This window comes from Dromiciops gliroides, chromosome 2 (assembly GCF_019393635.1).
Source record: "Dromiciops gliroides isolate mDroGli1 chromosome 2, mDroGli1.pri, whole genome shotgun sequence".
Taxonomy (NCBI): domain Eukaryota; kingdom Metazoa; phylum Chordata; class Mammalia; order Microbiotheria; family Microbiotheriidae; genus Dromiciops; species Dromiciops gliroides.
The window spans coordinates 450,974,672-450,992,258 of record NC_057862.1 but is presented as its reverse complement, the minus strand read 5'-3'; positions in this window follow the sequence as shown (position 1 = coordinate 450,992,258).

The window sequence follows — 17,587 nt, the reverse complement described above, 5'->3', positions numbered from 1 at the left end:
CCTCTAAAACAAAATGTTGCAGCAATGAAGCAAGTTCCTATGCTATAGAAGTTTCTGTACAATGAATTACCTATGTTAATGAAACTATACTGGTCTGGGCCAAAACCAAATCCAACCTCTTAATTCCCAGCAAGATTGAACTATTTGGGGCAGCTAGATGGTGCAGTGGATAAAGCACTGGCCCTGGATTCAGGAGTACCTGAGTTCAAATCTGGCCTCAGACACTTGACACTAGCTGTGTGACCGTGGGCAAGTCACTTAACCCCCGTTGCCTAAAAAAAAAAAAGATTGATCTATTCATAAATGTTACAGCTGGAAGGGACTTGCAGTTCATCTAATCCAAATCCTTAATTTTATACATTAGGAAACAAAGACCCTGAGCAGGGAAGGGATTTTGCTCAAGGTCACAGGAGGCTTTGATTCAATGGGAAATGGACTCAAACCCATGTCTCCCCATCTGGGGCTCTTTCCACTGGGCTAATTGCTTTAGGGGTCAGATCGAAGTAATTTCATAATAAAGCAATGCTGTTGATCAGAAAGAGCACTGATCTCGGATTCAAAATTCCCATGTTGGAATCCTGGTTTTACCCCAAACTAACCATATCACCTTAGGTAACTTTCTTGCCTTCTCTGGGCCACAATTTCCTAATTATATATAGTGAAGAGGGTGGTCTAGATGGCATTTAAGGTCCTTTCTACTTCTGACATTCTGTGACTCTATAAGCCCTAAGGGTAAATGAGGTCAATGTTTATGGCTGCATTAGGGAAATTAGTACTTTTGCTTATAAGATTTAGCTATGACATCACCCCAACAGAACACCAAAAAATGTGCTTCAGTTAAAACGACCTCCTTGTTCTGAGCCTTTCATTGTCTTTGCAAGAAGCTCATGGTGATGTTATACATTTCTATGGTGTCATTTGAAAAAGATAGGCCCTGCCCAGAAGTAGACAGATAGCTTAGACATGGTGAAACAGAGTTATTGCTCAAGATATATGTGTATATGTATATATACATATATGTATGTATGTATGTATGTATGTATGTATGTATGTATACACACACACATATATTGTGAGAAAATAATGGGATTTGGCAGATGCCCAGGGGCCCCACCTGGAGACTGATTTGGAATTGATTGAATTGGGTGAGACTGACTGAGTGACTGAGAACCTACTTAAGGTTGATTAAATAGAGACAACACCTGGCCAACCCTGGGTGGGGGTGTTGTTCTCAGAATCTGAGGACTTTGAACTCAGCAAGAGACCACCCTGAGGTCCAGTGAACCAATCTAGCCAATCAGCTTGAAGTACGGCCCCTTCCGGGGGAGGGAGACAGGAAGTAGGAAGTGAGGCTGGCTCCCTGGCTCTGTCTTTTTCGTTTTAGAACCTCATGTTGGTGGCTGAAGAGAAGGAGAAGAAGGAGTCCAGTCTGAACCCTAGGGAAGCTAGATTTCTTTTCTTAATTTTCTGAACTCCACGTGTTCTCTCTTTACTAACCTCTAATATACTTTAATAAATGCTTCATGCCTAAACTGTTGCTGAAGCTTCTAATTTATAAGTAAATCCTAGCTAGTTTCCCACACACACACTGGGGGCAGAAAAAGGCAACCACACATTACATTTTAAACATCACAACATACACATATTTATATATGCATACATATGCATACACATACATATCTATATATATACATATATAGCTTTGACTGGACCAACCAGTCAAAAAGGGAGAAATTCATCCCACTCCCTACCCCACTTCCACCCAAGCTGAATCAGCAAGGTACCAGGAGGATCCCAGAAGATGCCATGTGCCAGGCAGGACAAACCACCACCACAACTTCTCCTAAGAGCCAGGTGAGCATAGACAAGGACCCTGAGCCTAAGAGCCTCCCCCACCCCCAAATCACTGATTCTTCTTCCCACTCGGCCCCCTCCCTTTCCCAGCACATCATCCTTCAGGGAATCAACCTTTGTGAAGATATGAGCAGGCCTCTTCTATGGGTGTTACATTAGGTCCTGTCTTCTCAGCAGCCATGGCTACTAAAGACCCGGAAAAGAAGGTTCTTATCACCAAAGTCATTGGCACCATCAAATGTTTCAAATTAGGAACAAATATGGTTTTATTAGTGGAAATGGCATTTTAAAAGATGTGTTATGGTTTGTTTCACTGCCTTACCTCAAGGCCACCTGGGAGTTTCCATGTGATTTGAAGTTGACATTCTTCATCTGTACGATTCCCATGATTAGAATGTGAGTTCCTTGGGAGCAGGTACATTTTTTCTTTTCAATTTGTTTCCCCAATGCTTAGTACTATGATTTGTATTTGTCGTTGTTGTTCAGTCATTTTCAGTCATGTCCAACTCATTGTGACCCCATTTGAAGTTTTCTTGGCAAAGATCCTGGAGTGTTTTGCCATTTCCTTCTCAGATTCATTTTACAGTTGAGAAAACTGAGGCAAACAGGGTTAAGTGACTTGTCCTGGGTCACACAGCCAGTAAGTGTCCGAAGTCAGATTTGAGCTCAAGAAGATGACTCTTACTGATAATAGGCCTGCACTCTATCCGCCTAGCGGTGGATTTCGTAAGTGTTTAATAAATACTTGGTTATTCATTCACTGGTGTTTTTATTTTTCTTGGCAGACTGAACTGATCGATTGTTAAAGCCTTTCCTGTAGTGTGTCTAATCAAAAGTATATCCGTCTCTAAGCCTGTTTCATTTGTCAATGAAAGAGTGAGTAAGTGAAAATGCATTTATGAAGTACTTACTATGCATAAAGCACTGTGCTAAGAGCTGGAGATTCTAATAGAAAAGTGAGACAGTTCCTGCTTTCAAGGAGCTCATATTCTAATTGGGGGAGACAGCACATGTAAGAGTTGGCTATATGGTTGATGAAAAAGCCTGGTGATCCTGAGGATTCAGCAACGGGGCAGATGGTAAGGCCCAAGGGTCCTTAAGGTACATCATCATGTCAGGTGATATTTTCTGGAGATCTGGAAGTTACAGTGGCAAGTCAGATGATGAGGTCCAGTAGGCTGGACAATATAATGGTGGAGTGGATGGTAAAGCCTGATAGGCCTTAGGCATAATAGTAGGGCAGATGGTAAGGGCCCATAGTTTTCCACCTTACCAGAAGTAATGTACTTGGCAACACTGATTATACATGTGATATGAGTAGCCATGCCTATCTAGAAAGGAGGGGAAGAGAATCAAGAGTTGAAGAGGCTCAGTCCATCACAGGTGGAAATGGGCAAAGGTCCTGAAGATCAGAGGACTCTAGGCTCCCTCTCAGAGATACAGATGGGGATTAACATCCAGCCAGGAGATATCATTGGCAGCAGATGATGGAGGAGGGCTTCCCTTCTGGCTTACTCCTAAGGGACCCTTTGACACCCAGATGGGATCTGAACAAGACAAACTAGAGTATGGAGGGTGAGAGTACCCTCTGTGGGAGTTGATAAGATCCCAAAGTGAGGTGGTATAGGAGAAGAGAAGAGACCCTAGGAGAGAGCCCTGTGAAACACATGCAGCTAGAAGTCATGATCTGGATATGGATCCAGCAAAGGAGAGAGAGGAGTGGTCAGAGAGGTAAGAGGAGAAGCAGGATAGAGAGGCCTCCAAAAACCCAGAGAGAAGAGATCATTCAAAAAAGGAGAGCATGTTCAAGAGTGTCAAAGTCTGCAGAGAGGTCAAGGAAAAGGAGGGTGGAAAAAAGACTGTTGGATTAACTAAGAGATCATTTGTATCTTTGGAAAGAAACAATTGAATGAAATGATAAGGTTGGAAACTGAATTGTAAAGGGTTAAAAAACAGGGAGAGGAGATAAAGAGGAGGCAATACACTTTTTGGTTTGTATATAATTGTTTGCATGGTGGTTTTTTTCCCTATTAGAATGTGACCTCTTTAAGGGTAAAGGACTGTTTTCTGCTTCTCTTAACACTTAGCACAGTATCTGGCACATAGTAGGAACTTAATAAAGGTTTATTGACTGACTGACTGACTGAACTACCTCAAAGACTTGTGGTCAGCAAAGTGACTTGTAAATCATAAAGCACTATAGAAATAGGAGTCCTTATTAACCACATGAAATGCTAGCCCACCTTCTGTGGTATTTTCCTGGATCCAAGAGTCTTACTGAAGAAATTACATTCTTTCACCAAACCGCAAGGTTAGTTATATTTCCAGAAAGCTGTAGAGACAGCGGCATCCATAGGTAAGTTGATGGCATCACTAAGGAAAAGCCCCAGGACCTCCAAAACAGCTCTTTGTTTATATGTGTTCTCATTTAAACCAATCAATTTCGACTCATCTTTAATCACAAGCAGAACTCCAAAAGGCCAAGGTTCCAATACTTCCTTGATTATAATTACAGATAGTAAATGCAAGATTAATAGGAGAGATGGTGGTAAGGAAGGAGGTCTGGTTTCTGTGGCTCATACAGTTATCTGCCCATCTTATTGTGCTTTCTGAAAGCATAAGAAATATGACTGGAGATGATTTCCAAATGGATATTAAAGAATTCATTTTCTACATTGCTTAAGTGGCTCACTTTTCTTTAATACTCAGAGGCAGTTTGACCAAACCCAGGCTCAGAATCACAGAGTGTTTGATCTGGAAAGAACCTGACAGGTCATATAGGCCAACCTCCTTATTTATAGATAATGAACTGAAGCCTAAGGAAGTTAACTTAGCCAAGGTCTCTAAGCTAATACAGTTATCCTGTCCACATCATGACTCTCCCCATAGCAATTCTGATATATTGCAGGTTGGAATAAGAAATTAAATGGGAATTTGGGGGAAGTTTTGCAGAAGCCACAGACAACACAGAGAAAGTTTAGAAACTCAAAATGCATAAAATTTCTGTATAGTATTGTGTAATATCAAAATATTCTATTTTAATACCATAATAATTCAGACTTCTTCCCTGGCATGAAGGGAGAGCCAAAAATTTTATGCAGATTTTTCAGATCATGGGGGCACTGTGCTCCTAACTCCCCACAATGTGGAAGGGAAAACTGTTGAAACCAACACTGGAACCCAGGTGTTCTGACTCAGTCTATTTCTCTTTTCACTATATTTACTCTTTTCATGAAGAAAAGGCTTGAAGTGAATTCTAAATAAAATTAATCATGAGTTATGCATCACTTGAGATCTTTCATGCAAGGCCAAATGACCATTTTTGGGGATAGTGTATGGATTCCTGCCATGTCTTGGGTCATACAGAAGCTCAACTCTCCCCACTTTTTAAAACTCTAGCAATGAAAAAGAGCACCTGAATGAAGAATGACCAAAAAAAAAATCTAAAGAGAAACTTCAATAAGTCCCTTCAGTCAGCTGAGGTATGGAACTTATTATCTCATGTGATAGAGCTGCTCAAAAGAAGAAAACTATACACACTCAGAAGAAGAGGTGGAAGGAGTAGGCAGAGGTGGATTGAATATATATATACTCATGATGTTTGGTGTACACATACATTAAACTCAAGAGGAAATCTAGGCAGGAATGAAGGATATAGGGAGAGATTAGTCATAAGCAAAACAAAACATCTTTGGAGGGTAGATCATGAAAGGAATATAAAAGAAAGAAAGGGTAAGAATCTGTGACCTGGGATTAGGCCAAGGGAAAAGAGGTGGAGTAGGATGGTAAAAATAGGCCGCATAAAATATAGATTTTTAGTGTTGAGCACACTCCTCTCTCTCAACAGTCTCTTCTTCATCACAAAGAGGGAGAGAAGGGGTAAGAGAGGAGAAAGCATAAAAGGATTGGATAGAGAGAACTACACAATTAACAATCAAAATTGTGTATGTGAATGGGATGAACTCCCCTATAAAAGAGAGGAAGGTAGTAGGATGGATTTAAAAGCAAAATCTAACACTATGTTATTTTTCAGAAACACCTGAAACAGAAAAGCTCAGTGCTAAAATAAGGGGCTAGAGCAAATTCTGTTATGCTTCTGTAATACTTCCACCCTGTTCCTCTACCACCTGAAGGTCAGGTATGTTATATGTCATTCCTCCCTCTCCTCAGAAATATCTGGTGCCCATAAGGGTGTTTGGGGTGTCTAAGCTCTCTACTATTGGCTCTGGCCCCTACCACTTCCTCAATTGTAGGAGGTAGTCCCTTGTACCCAGTTCCATTTATCCTACTAACAGTCATATTGGCTTTTACACAGAAATATTTACTTCAGAAAGTACAATCACAAATATATAAACTTATTCCTCCAATATATGGTATATATAACCCTACTCTCTTACACTCCACACCACCTCAGTCTATGGGTTGGGTAAAGCGATTTGGTTCATAGCTTAGCTCAATTCTTATAGAGCACAGTGCCAGTTACAAGTCCAAAATCTCTCTGGGGGTTGAGTTTCAGGTGCCCTGGTTCCTCATGACTTCTGCTAGGATAGTTGGCTGCATCTCCCACCTGTAATCCTGGCCCCTAAGTTGCTATGGCTCAAACTCCCAGGTCACAAGGAGATCACCTCTGGCACCTGAAACTGAAGAGAAAAAAATGTCATAGAATAAAAACAAACAACTCAAGGCCTATTTCTCAGAGCTGGGGAAAAGAGAGGGAGCAGGGAAAGGAATGTCCTTCCCCTTTCACCAGTTTAGTTCATGGCATGCTTTGTATTAGGTAAACTGGGATCTTCTGGATGCAGCCAATAAGAAAGCAGCAACAGAAGAGCAAATGATTCAGTCTTACCAGTTTTAAAGAGGCAGACAGCCAATCAAAGAAGGCTACCTATACCCACATGGTAAGGGACAAAGAGGCTTACATGTTAGGCAATCTGGACATGCTCTGAAGGCTCCTCAGGGTGCCCATAACAGGGTATGCCCAGACAAGTCTGTGTTATATTTCAGATAAGTTAAAAAAAAAACAACAAGATAGCAATCATGATCTCAGACAAGGCAACAAGTTAAAGTAGACCTGATTAAAAGATATTTGTATGAATATGATATTAGTCTTAAAGGCATCATAGAAAACGAATTAACATCAATACTTCATATGTAGGCACTGAATAGCATAGTATTTAAATACTTAAGAAAAAAATAAATCAATTCATAGGAAAAAATAAACAATAAAACTAATAGTTGGAGATCTCAATGTACCTTTCTCAGGCTAAGACAATGCTGACCAAAAGAAAAATAAGAAATAAGTCAAGGAGCCGGACAGAATTTCTGAAAAGTTGCATATGATGGATGATAGGTAATTACTAAATAGAAAGAGAAGAGTATAAATATTTCTTTTTTGGACATGGAACTTTGGCAAAAATGAACCATATGTTTAAGGCCCCCAAACCTCACAAACAAATTCAGAAAAGCAGAAATATTAAACTGACCACAACACAATAAATTTATATTCAATAAAGAGCCTTTGAAGGAAAGATTAAAAATTAATTGGAGACAATCCTAAAGAAGTTATGAGTCAAAGAACAAATCACAGAAACAATATAAAATTTAATTAAAGAAAATGACAACAAGATAACATATCAACATTTTGAGGATGTAGCCAAAGCAATCTTGAAAGGAAATATATATAGATGTATATATACATCTATATATATTTCTAAACATTTTATCAATAAAATAAAGAAAGACTAGATTTTAAAATTGGGTATGCAACCAAAAAGACAAAACTAGAACATCAACAAATTAAACACCAAAATAGAAATTCTGAAAAATTTTTTTAAAAAAGCAAAAAAACTAAAAGCAAAAACATTATTTGATAAATAAAACTAGAAGCCTTAAAAAAATTAGACCACTAGTTAATCTGATTTTTTTTAAAGAAAGAAGAAACCAAAAAGAATAATGGACTTCCTCAGGTAATGATAAGCTCCTACTTATTAGAGGTCTTCAAGCAAAGGCTGGCTAACTACTTGTTGAACATGTTATTGAGGGGATCCTTGTTCTTGGATGAACTTGAAGGCCTCTGAGATCACTTTCAGTTCCTCAGTTCTAAGATTTTGAGACCCAGAGAGATAGGGTGACCTGTGTCCAAGGTCATGCAGCAATCTAGTGGACTAGAATCCAGTTGTCCCAACTCCCAATCTAGTGTCCTTTACCACTATCTTAGAGATAAATATTTAATGATTGATTGTCTTGGGAGCTCTAGGAGTTCAGACTCTCAGAAGGAAATTGCATCATCTTATTGAATTTCTCCTATGGCCACAAGATTTGCTCAGGGGACCAGCAAATTTAGGCTGTAGAATATGAGTGGTTTAAATAAAAAATGTTGTGACCCTCCGCTTCAAAGTCCCAACTCCCCTCCCCTACAACTCTTAGGAAAGATATCAGATCCTCTACCCTGACTGAGTAAATGAAGCCAAGGGACCTCAGCTGTCACACTATATGATTCTCTTCTCTCCTCCTGACTGAAGGCTTTGAAAGCTAAGGTGTATGTATAATTCCTCATAAAGATAAATTCACCAGAATGATACATGACTGACTGCTCCCTGCCAAACCCCTGCTTATGCTGAAGGTGCTAGAGACATCTACTGGCCTATTTCAGTTGTACACATTCTGACATATTGCTTGTCCAGGGAGCCAAGAAACTTTCTCTAAAATAACCCCAAAGAGAAAAGATCAGAGCAGTACTAAAAATGCTTACTTGTCTAGCTGTGTGTGCAGGATATATTGGAAAAGGGAAATTAGAGACAGGCGGACCTGGTAAAAGGATAATACAGCAATAAAGATGAAAAGTAAAGAGAGCCCGAAAAAGAGTGTGGGTCTGGTAGGTGGAGAGGAGGTACAGTGGAAGTAGAATGTGATAAGATTTGGAAACTGATGAGATATTAAATGAATGAATGAATGAATATTAAGCACTTACTATGTACCAGACACTGCGCTAAGCAAAAGGATTACAAATACAAAAATGAAACAGAACCTACCCTCAAAGAGCTTACATTGTAATGGGGCAAAGTAATCGTATTTTGGAGGGATATTTGGGATGTCAGAGGAGTGCTAAATTCATCCATAATTGATTGGCATGTCCTTTCCAAGAACAATGATATGTAATTGATTCCCAAACCCAGATGGGAGGAGGGGGTAGGAGTGGGGAGCTATGATATATCCCATGTAAACAGGGCAAGATGTAATATGATGGCTTTGATGGGTGGGTGAGTGGTTGGGTGGTTGGATGGGATGTGAAACATAAAAAAAGAGAAGAATCAGGGATTACTCCAAGGTTCCAGGTTTGGATACCCAGAAGGATAGATAGTGATGACACTGATAGAAAGAAAAGTAGTTATGGAGTTAGATTTAGGAGGGAAAATCACTCTTTTTACAGAACTATATGGGCATTTCAGTAACCACAATATCAATAACTGTGTCTACTAATGATTATTTTTTAATAAAATTCAAGATATATCAGATTTCTCATAAAACCACCTAAAACATGGAGGGGGTCCATTCATGTATGGAAGAAATGTCAAATGTCTCAAAATCTTGGTGAAATTTTAAGCTGTAATAGCTTCAAATTTTAAGCTTTAATAGGTGAAAATCTCACTGAGATTTTTGGGATGCCTACCTAGGTCCTCTGACTCTAATCTGGTGCTTTTTTCAACAAATGGCCTCTGTAGGATTAACTTTTATAGAGGAAATGGATAAAACTGGTGAATTGGGGGGGGGGGAAGACATTCTCCCTAGAAAAAGTAACCTTAGAAATCAAAGCAGCAGAGCTACAGGGGTGTGTAAATAGCAACCTTCTGGCTGGCAAGGATGGGATAACTTCATTGCTGTCTATCTTAAAGAAGCCTCCACTATTTTAGGGATTTCCTGCCCCACCAGGATATTCTGATAAGAGGAACCCATAAGAAATCTATTATGCAACTGGAACAAACCTGATCTTTGCAACTCCTGAGACCCCCAAATTAATGTTAAATCCAAGGTTAACACATTCTCCCCCAGTCACCTGACATCCTGTCCCAATTATTCAACCAACCTCCCAAATAAAGAAAGTGCCTGAGCAGCCTCACCTGATAGGCTCCTTTTGCCAGTTGGCAATGTCACCTTAAGGATGTGTAAAACCCCTTTATCTACCTGTAGCTCCCTTTGTGGTGCATTATTACCCATCTGGCATCTACCCATCAACTGATGTTAATTAAACTTTTAATCTTTTAGCCTTGTCTCCTGTTTTATTGACCTCCAGTCAAATGGATCATGATGGAAAGAATGGAGTTCCAGGAGGATCTTGGGACCTCTGAGTTTGAGGAATTCTACAAACCCTATAATACAAGGTAGAATTTGAAAGTGCCATAAGAGACTTTTCAAAGCGTTATGGAGCTTCAAGGAGAGAGAGCACTTCCTTATGGGAATACCAGAAAAGGAGATGACATTTGAGCTGGGCTTGGAAGGGTCAATAGGAATTGGGCAGTCTGGCCAGGGAGGAAGGATATTCTAGGCAGAAGGAACAGACTTGAATATTTACATAGGTCCATAGTCTTAAAGCTGAAATGGACCTGAAGAGTCATTTAGTTCAATCTCCCATCAATCAACAAACATTTCTTGTACAACTACTGTGTGCCAAACACTGTGCTTAGGTGTTGGGAATACAAAAACAAAAAAGAAATAGGCCCTGTCCTCAAGGAGTCAAATACAGGAAATTACTCTAAAAACTCTTGGTTATTTGGGGATCCAGACTTTATGTAACATTTTCAGTGGCAGGCAGCTTACTACCTCACTGCTAAGTCACAGTACTTCCCACAGCAAGTGCCTATGTTAAAACAACTCCCTTCCGGGGGCAACTAGGTGGCACAGTGGATAAAGCACCAGCCCTGGATTCAGAAGAACCTGAGTTCAAATCCAACCTCAGACACTTGACACTTACTAAGCTGTGTGACCCTGGGTAAGTCATTTAACCCCCATTGCCCCATAAAAAGCAAAAAAAAAAAAAAAACTCTTCCAACTGTTGCTGTTGTTGTTCATTCATGTCTGACTCTTCATGAACTCATGGATCAGAGCACATCAATATGGTCCATGAAGTTTTCTTGGCAAAGATACTAGAGTGGTGTACCATTTCCTTCTCCAGTAGATTAAGGTAGACAGAGGTTAAGTGATTTGTCCAGGATCACACAGCTAGTGAGTGTCTGAGGCCAGATTTGAACTCAGGTCTTCCTGACTTCAGGCCCAATGCTTCATCCACTGAGTTATCTACTGCCTCTGCATAGTAGGTACCCAATAACTTTACATTGGACTGGGAAGCAGGAGAACTGAGTTCCAGTCCTGCTCCTGCCAATAATTTGCTTGTATGACTTTTGGTGAATCACATTTCCACCCTGAGCTTTAATGAAAAGGTTGGACCAAATGATATCTAAGTTCCCTTCTAGCTCTTACAATTTATGATCCATGATTATTTATCAGGTTGCTTTTTAACAGAGATAGCTTAGATCAAGACCATGAGGATGGGATAGCAGATGGATACCTTGGGGGGAGGGCATGTAATACATTGCAGTGAGAACTCAAAAAATGGAAACAGGAAAATTTCAAAGACAAACCTGACTAACCCCATAATTTTCTCAATGGCCTGCCCTGTTCCCAACACCTTTTATCAGTCCCTGTGATGGAGCAGGGGTTTCTCCAAAGGACCTCTTTCGGGAGCTGACACCAACCACCTGACAGGATACCACCAAGCACAGATCTTGGGTGGGAACGATCCCACCATTCTCTTTGTGAGCCTGGGCTTAGTGATCAATCAGTCATCCAATCTCTCCTGGGCTGCCTGTCACACTCCTAATTATAGCCCTTTGGCTGCTATGCCTCAGGCAGGAAAAAAGCTCACCAAATGTAACCTGAAGCCAAGTGTAACTTGGCTGAACTATAATATGGGTCAACAATATTCCCAGGGTCAAAAGGTCCCCCTGAAATCCCATCTGTTTTAGTTCTCCTGTGGAACCAGGAAGAGTACTTTAAACTTGAGATGTCCTGTAGCATTCCTAAATGATCTGTGATGTGTAATGACACCCACCATGACCGGTGCAAAATGCCACATTTCTCAGAATTTGGATCTAAACGGGTTCCAGCATCAGATGGAGGGGAAGCAAATTCAAATCAGCTGGAAACAGGTCAACCCCTCCAGGCACAAGGGAAACAATGAAGAGTTGCCTCAAGCCTATAAAAATCTGTCCCACTGAGGGCTGGCTCCAGGGTTTATTAAATACCAGGCATTTCGGACCAGTAAAAGACTAAACAAAATGTGTTTTTTCCTCTTTGAACTGATTAAATTCACCCTGCAGAAAAGGGGGGTATTATTTATACAAGACAAGCGCCTTCTGCAAGGGTTGTCCAACAAGATTAGTCAATCTGGCCTCAGACTCCATATTTCATCTTCCAGAGCTGCAGCCCTAGGGCCTTCTACCCAAACAAGAGTGTCATCACTACAGGCAGACTCTAACAACACTGGGATGCTTGGTTTCAGTGAAGACATCATGGGGAAAAAAGTAGGGCCCTTCCTAGTGTGTTAATGGAAGAGTTGTGATCCACCTCTGCACTCCAAACCAAGGCTGGGTCACCAATGTCCTAAGTGCCCCTGAAAGATAAACACAGAGGATTAACATGAGAGCAGGGGATAATGCTGTTATTCCCTTTGTAGCCCTATCACTTAGCACAGTATTTTGTATATAGTAAGTGCATAATAAATGCTTTTTCCTTCCTTAATTTGTTTGGGCTAGATAATCTCTGTTAGTATCCAAGTAAATCTCTCTTTATTTCTGTAATTAAAATCCACACGCTAGAGCAGAAATTCTTAACGTGGGGTCCACAAACAAGGGCTTTTTGTATCTTGATAACTGTATTTTGAATATAATTTAATATAATTCCCTTTCTGGTGTTGTCGTTTAATTGTTAATAGTCACGTTTGACTCTTCGTGACCCTGTTTGGGGTTTTCTTGGTCAAGACACAGGAGGAGTTTACCTTTCCTCCTCCAGCTCATTTTACAGATGAGGAAACTGAGTCAAACAGGATTAAGTGACTTGCCCAGGATTCCACAGCTAAAAAGTGTCTGAGGCCAGATTTGAATTCAGGAAGATGAATCTTCCTGACTCCAGACCTGGTGCTCTATCCACTGAGCCACCCAGATATTCCAGTTGCCTTTGCAACTCTATATATTTTATCTTATGCATTTAAAATATTATTTTAAGAAAGGATCCTGGGGCAACTAGGTGGCACAGTACATAGAGCATCGGCCCTGGATTCAGGAGGACATGAGTTCAAATCCGGCCTCAGACACTTGACACTTACTAGCTGTGTGACCCTGGGCAAGTCACTTAACCCCAATTGCCTCACCAAAAAAAAAAAAAAAAAGGATCCTAAAGTTTCACCAGAATGCTAGAAGGGTCTATAACAACAACAACAACCAAAAAAAGTTAAGAACCCCTTCTATAGAGTCTGTAATTATAAGAAATCAGACACACATACACACATACATACATACATATGTATGTGATATCTATAGATATAGATATATAGAGATAGCCCATTAAGGTTTGCAAAGTGCTTTCCTAACAACCTATGGGTATTGGTAGTATATTATTGTCTCCATTTTGCAGATAAGTAAACTGAAGGCAAGAGAGGTTAAGGGACTGAGCTAAGGTCACATGGTTGGTATCAGGACCAGGATTCAGACTGACATTCTGGTGCACTCTTTCCACCCCATCATTAATTCCTCTATGTAGCACAATTCAGCTCAACCATTCCCCTTCCAGAACATGGATGTTGGAGGCCACAGCAACAGGTGAGCAAAAGTTTTCTAGAAGCCACCCAGAAAGTCAACAGAAGAGCTCAGAAGAAGCTAGTGGAGCATTAACCTGCCTCAATGACTTCAGACCTCAGCTGTGGTCCCAGCCTCTGGGTAAGGACAACGATGAGAATGAGCCTGAGCCAAGTGGGATAATTGAGGCGAGTCACGCTAACAAGACAGAGACAAATCTGCAACTGATTACTAGGTTTTCTTCTCCATTAATTGTCAGAGACAAAGGGATGTTTGATCTTTAATGTCTTTCTCTCGTTAAAGCCTTCCTCTTTGCAGCACATTTTCAGGGGCTGGAGCCAGTTATTGGGAATAGGGTACGGCAGCCGATGGCCAGCAAGCTAATTTCTTTCAGGTGTCCCTGTGCCAAGATGATTGTTAGCCCAAGGCCTTGCATGGAACCAACATCTGTTTCCCAAGTGGCATCACTGTCATGGCTGACACGGGGGTCTGGGAGAAGACATCAACTAACTATGGAACTTTAGAAAGACAGTTCTCCCTCCAGTTCCCATCTTAGGATGTAGATGATAGATAACTCTCAATTGTCTGCAAATGGTAATTTTTTAATACCCCTGATGCACAACTGTTCTTGGCATGCTTTTCCCCTCCCCAGAACCATTTAGTGTGTGCTGAAGAAATACAACCCCATCAATGTCCACAGAATGTGAAGTGGATATAGAGCAAGAGAGAGAGAGCCTTAGTTCTAGGTCTGCCATTAACCAACTCTGTAGTTTTGCATGAGATGATTCACTGTTTTAGCCCTTGGTTTCCTCAGCTATAAGACAGAATCATGGATTTTTAGCATTAGAAAAGATAGTCAGGGTCACTTAGTTTAATTTTTATCCAAAGTAAGGGGCCCCTCTATAATGCTGCCACAAATTTTTGTCAAGAATTTGATTAAAGACCTCCAATGATATGAAAGGGACACCTCCTTACTCTCATCATTAAGGTACCCCAAAGAGATAACATGGTGTAGTGGACAGAGCACTTGGAATCAAGGAGGTTTGGGTTCAGACACTAGCTTTGGGTCCCTGGGCAAATCACTGAACTTCCATGTACTTCAGTTTTCCCCTTTGTAAAATATGGAGATTGGACTTGATGATTTCTAAGTTCCTTTCCATCTCTAAATCTATGATCCTATGATTTTAGGATGGGCAAATTTTTTTCATTTTGTTAAGTCAACATTTGGCTTTCCATAAATTCTACTCAGTGATTCTAGTTCTGCCTTCTGAGGTCAGTTCAATTCAGCAAGTTCCTGCTATGTGTCAGGTGCTGGAGATTAAAAAAACAAACAAACAAACAAAAACTGAAATTACTCTCAAAGAGCTTAAATTCCTGGTGGGAAGGGGGTATAGGGAATATAACTTACACATAAATAAATGAATGCAAAGCATATACAATGCAATTTCAAGACGCAAAAAGAATATTGATAATGAGGGAGAGGGGGAATCAGGAAGATTCTTGTGTTGGAGGAGAAACCTGAGCTGTACTTTGAAGGAATCTGGGAATTCTATAAGGTGAAGGTAAGTGGGAGGTTGTTTGTGCAAAAACATGGAGGTAAGAAATGGAATGTCATATACAGAAAATAAGTATCAGGTCAGGCCAATTGGAACATAGACTGTGCAATTAGTAATAATATAAAACAAGACTAGAAAGTAGGTGGGAGGCACATATCAAGGGCTTTAAATTCCAGGCTGAGAAGTTGGTATTTCATTCTAGTCATGACAAAGCATTTCTAGTTTGAAACCTTTTGAACTCGGGAGTAACATGGTCATGGAATATTCATTTGGCAACTGTTTGGAGGATGGATTGGAGAGGAGACAGGAAGCAGGAGAACTAAGCAGGAAGCTATGAGTTTAATACAGGGAAGAGGTGACAAGGAATGAGGTTATATGATTAGAGACAAAGGGATTGATTTGAGAGATGATGAAGAGACAGAACAAACAAGACTTGGCAACTGATTGGATAGGAAGGGTGAGAGATAGGGAAAATCCCAGGAAAACCTCAAGGTTATGAACCTGGATGATTCTAAGATCCATAATGCCTTTAACAGAAAGAGAATTTTAAAGGAAAACTGGGTTCAGGAGGGAAGATAGTGAATTTAGTTTGAAGTGCTGATAGGATATTCAAATGGAGATGAATAGTGGGTCACTGGTGCTAAGTTACTTGTAGGGGCCAAATTTATTATGGGGAGAGTTAATTGGGTGGCTCACCATAATATTGGGGTTCAGAAAATAATGAGAGACCTCTAGGTCCAAAGTTTCCTCCCTTACAAACTGCCTTTTTTAGTTATTTCTCCTAGGCTAATAAGAAAGGAGATTAACAGCCTCTTTTCCACAAACAAACCAGGTTTTATTAATGGGAATAAAACAAAGGTGAAGTTAATAGAGCCAGGGACAAGGAAATAGGGGAAGAGAAAAACAGATAAGCTCTCTGGCTCTAGCAAAGACTGACTCAAACCCTAAACTTGCTTACAGTTCAGCCAGCTCAAAATGCTGGCCTTGCTTCTAATAACTCACCACCTGGGGTCCGTAGTTTCAATGTGAGTCAGCTGTGCAGTCCCTCTCCAGTACGCTCCGCAGCTCACCAAAGAGCGAGAGAGCGAGTGAGTGAATGAGTGAGTGAGAGTGAGTGAGTGAGTGAGTGAGAGAGAGAGTGAGTGAGTGAGAGAGAGAGTGAGTGAGTGAGTGAGTGAGAGAGAGAGAGAGAGAGTGAGTGAGTGAGTGAGTGAGTGAGAGAGAGAGAGAGCTCCTTTGAGTGAGCGTTCCCTTTTCTACTTTTTCTCTCCCTCCCCCAAAAGGGAGGTCCTTCAAGTTAGTTGGCTGAGAGTGGTACCCCTGCTGATGTCAGTAGTATAGGTCACTCAGGGCTGGCCAGGTGTGGCCTCCAATCCTTCCCAAGTAGGTACTTAGTTTCTCATTCTCACCCAATTCAAACAATACTAAGTCAATCAGGTGCAACCCCTGGGTGTCTGCCAAATTCCATTATTTTATCACATTCCCTGATTTGTTTCTTCAAGAAACATGGGGTATTTCCTTGATGAAACATATTGGAATTCACGAGAGAGATTGGGGATAGATAGATATATACAGATAGATAATAGATGATAGATTGACAGATAGGTAATAGACAGATAAATGATGGATAGATGATAGACTGACAGATAATAGACAGATGATAGATGATAGGCAAGGAGATAGATGATAGAGACAGACAGATAGAAAGAAAAACAGGTATCTCAATCAATAAACATTTACTATGTTCCAGGAACTGTGATAAGTCTGGGCAATACAAACAAAAGCAAAGGCCATCCCTGCCTGCAAGGAGCTTACATTCTAATGAGGAAAACAACATATGTAAATCAGTACATAGAAAATAATACAGAATAGAAGGAAGGTAGCTTTAGATGGGAAATACTAGCATATGCTGAGGTGTGTGTGTGTGTGTGTGTGTGTGTGTGTGTGTGTGTGTGTGAGTGCATATGTTCACACACACACACGTGCGTAAAATCTTGGACAAGTAATATAAACAAACATTGAACAGGACCCAGAACTGAGAGGAGGAAAATGGGGACTGGGTCATATTTTTTTAAAGTTTGATTGGGGTTTTTTTATACTATAATCATTTCACCTTTAAACCTGCCCCACCCCCATCAACCCACCTTTGGAAAACAAACAAACAAACAAACAAAACCAACACTGAAGCAAAATCAACCTAAACAGTGACAATGCACACCACATTCCCTACCTGTAACTCCTCGTTTCTCTACTAAGCATGAGAAGATGTGATTCATCATTAAATTGGTCATCACAGTTCATCAGAGTTTTCCACTATAAATGTATCAGACA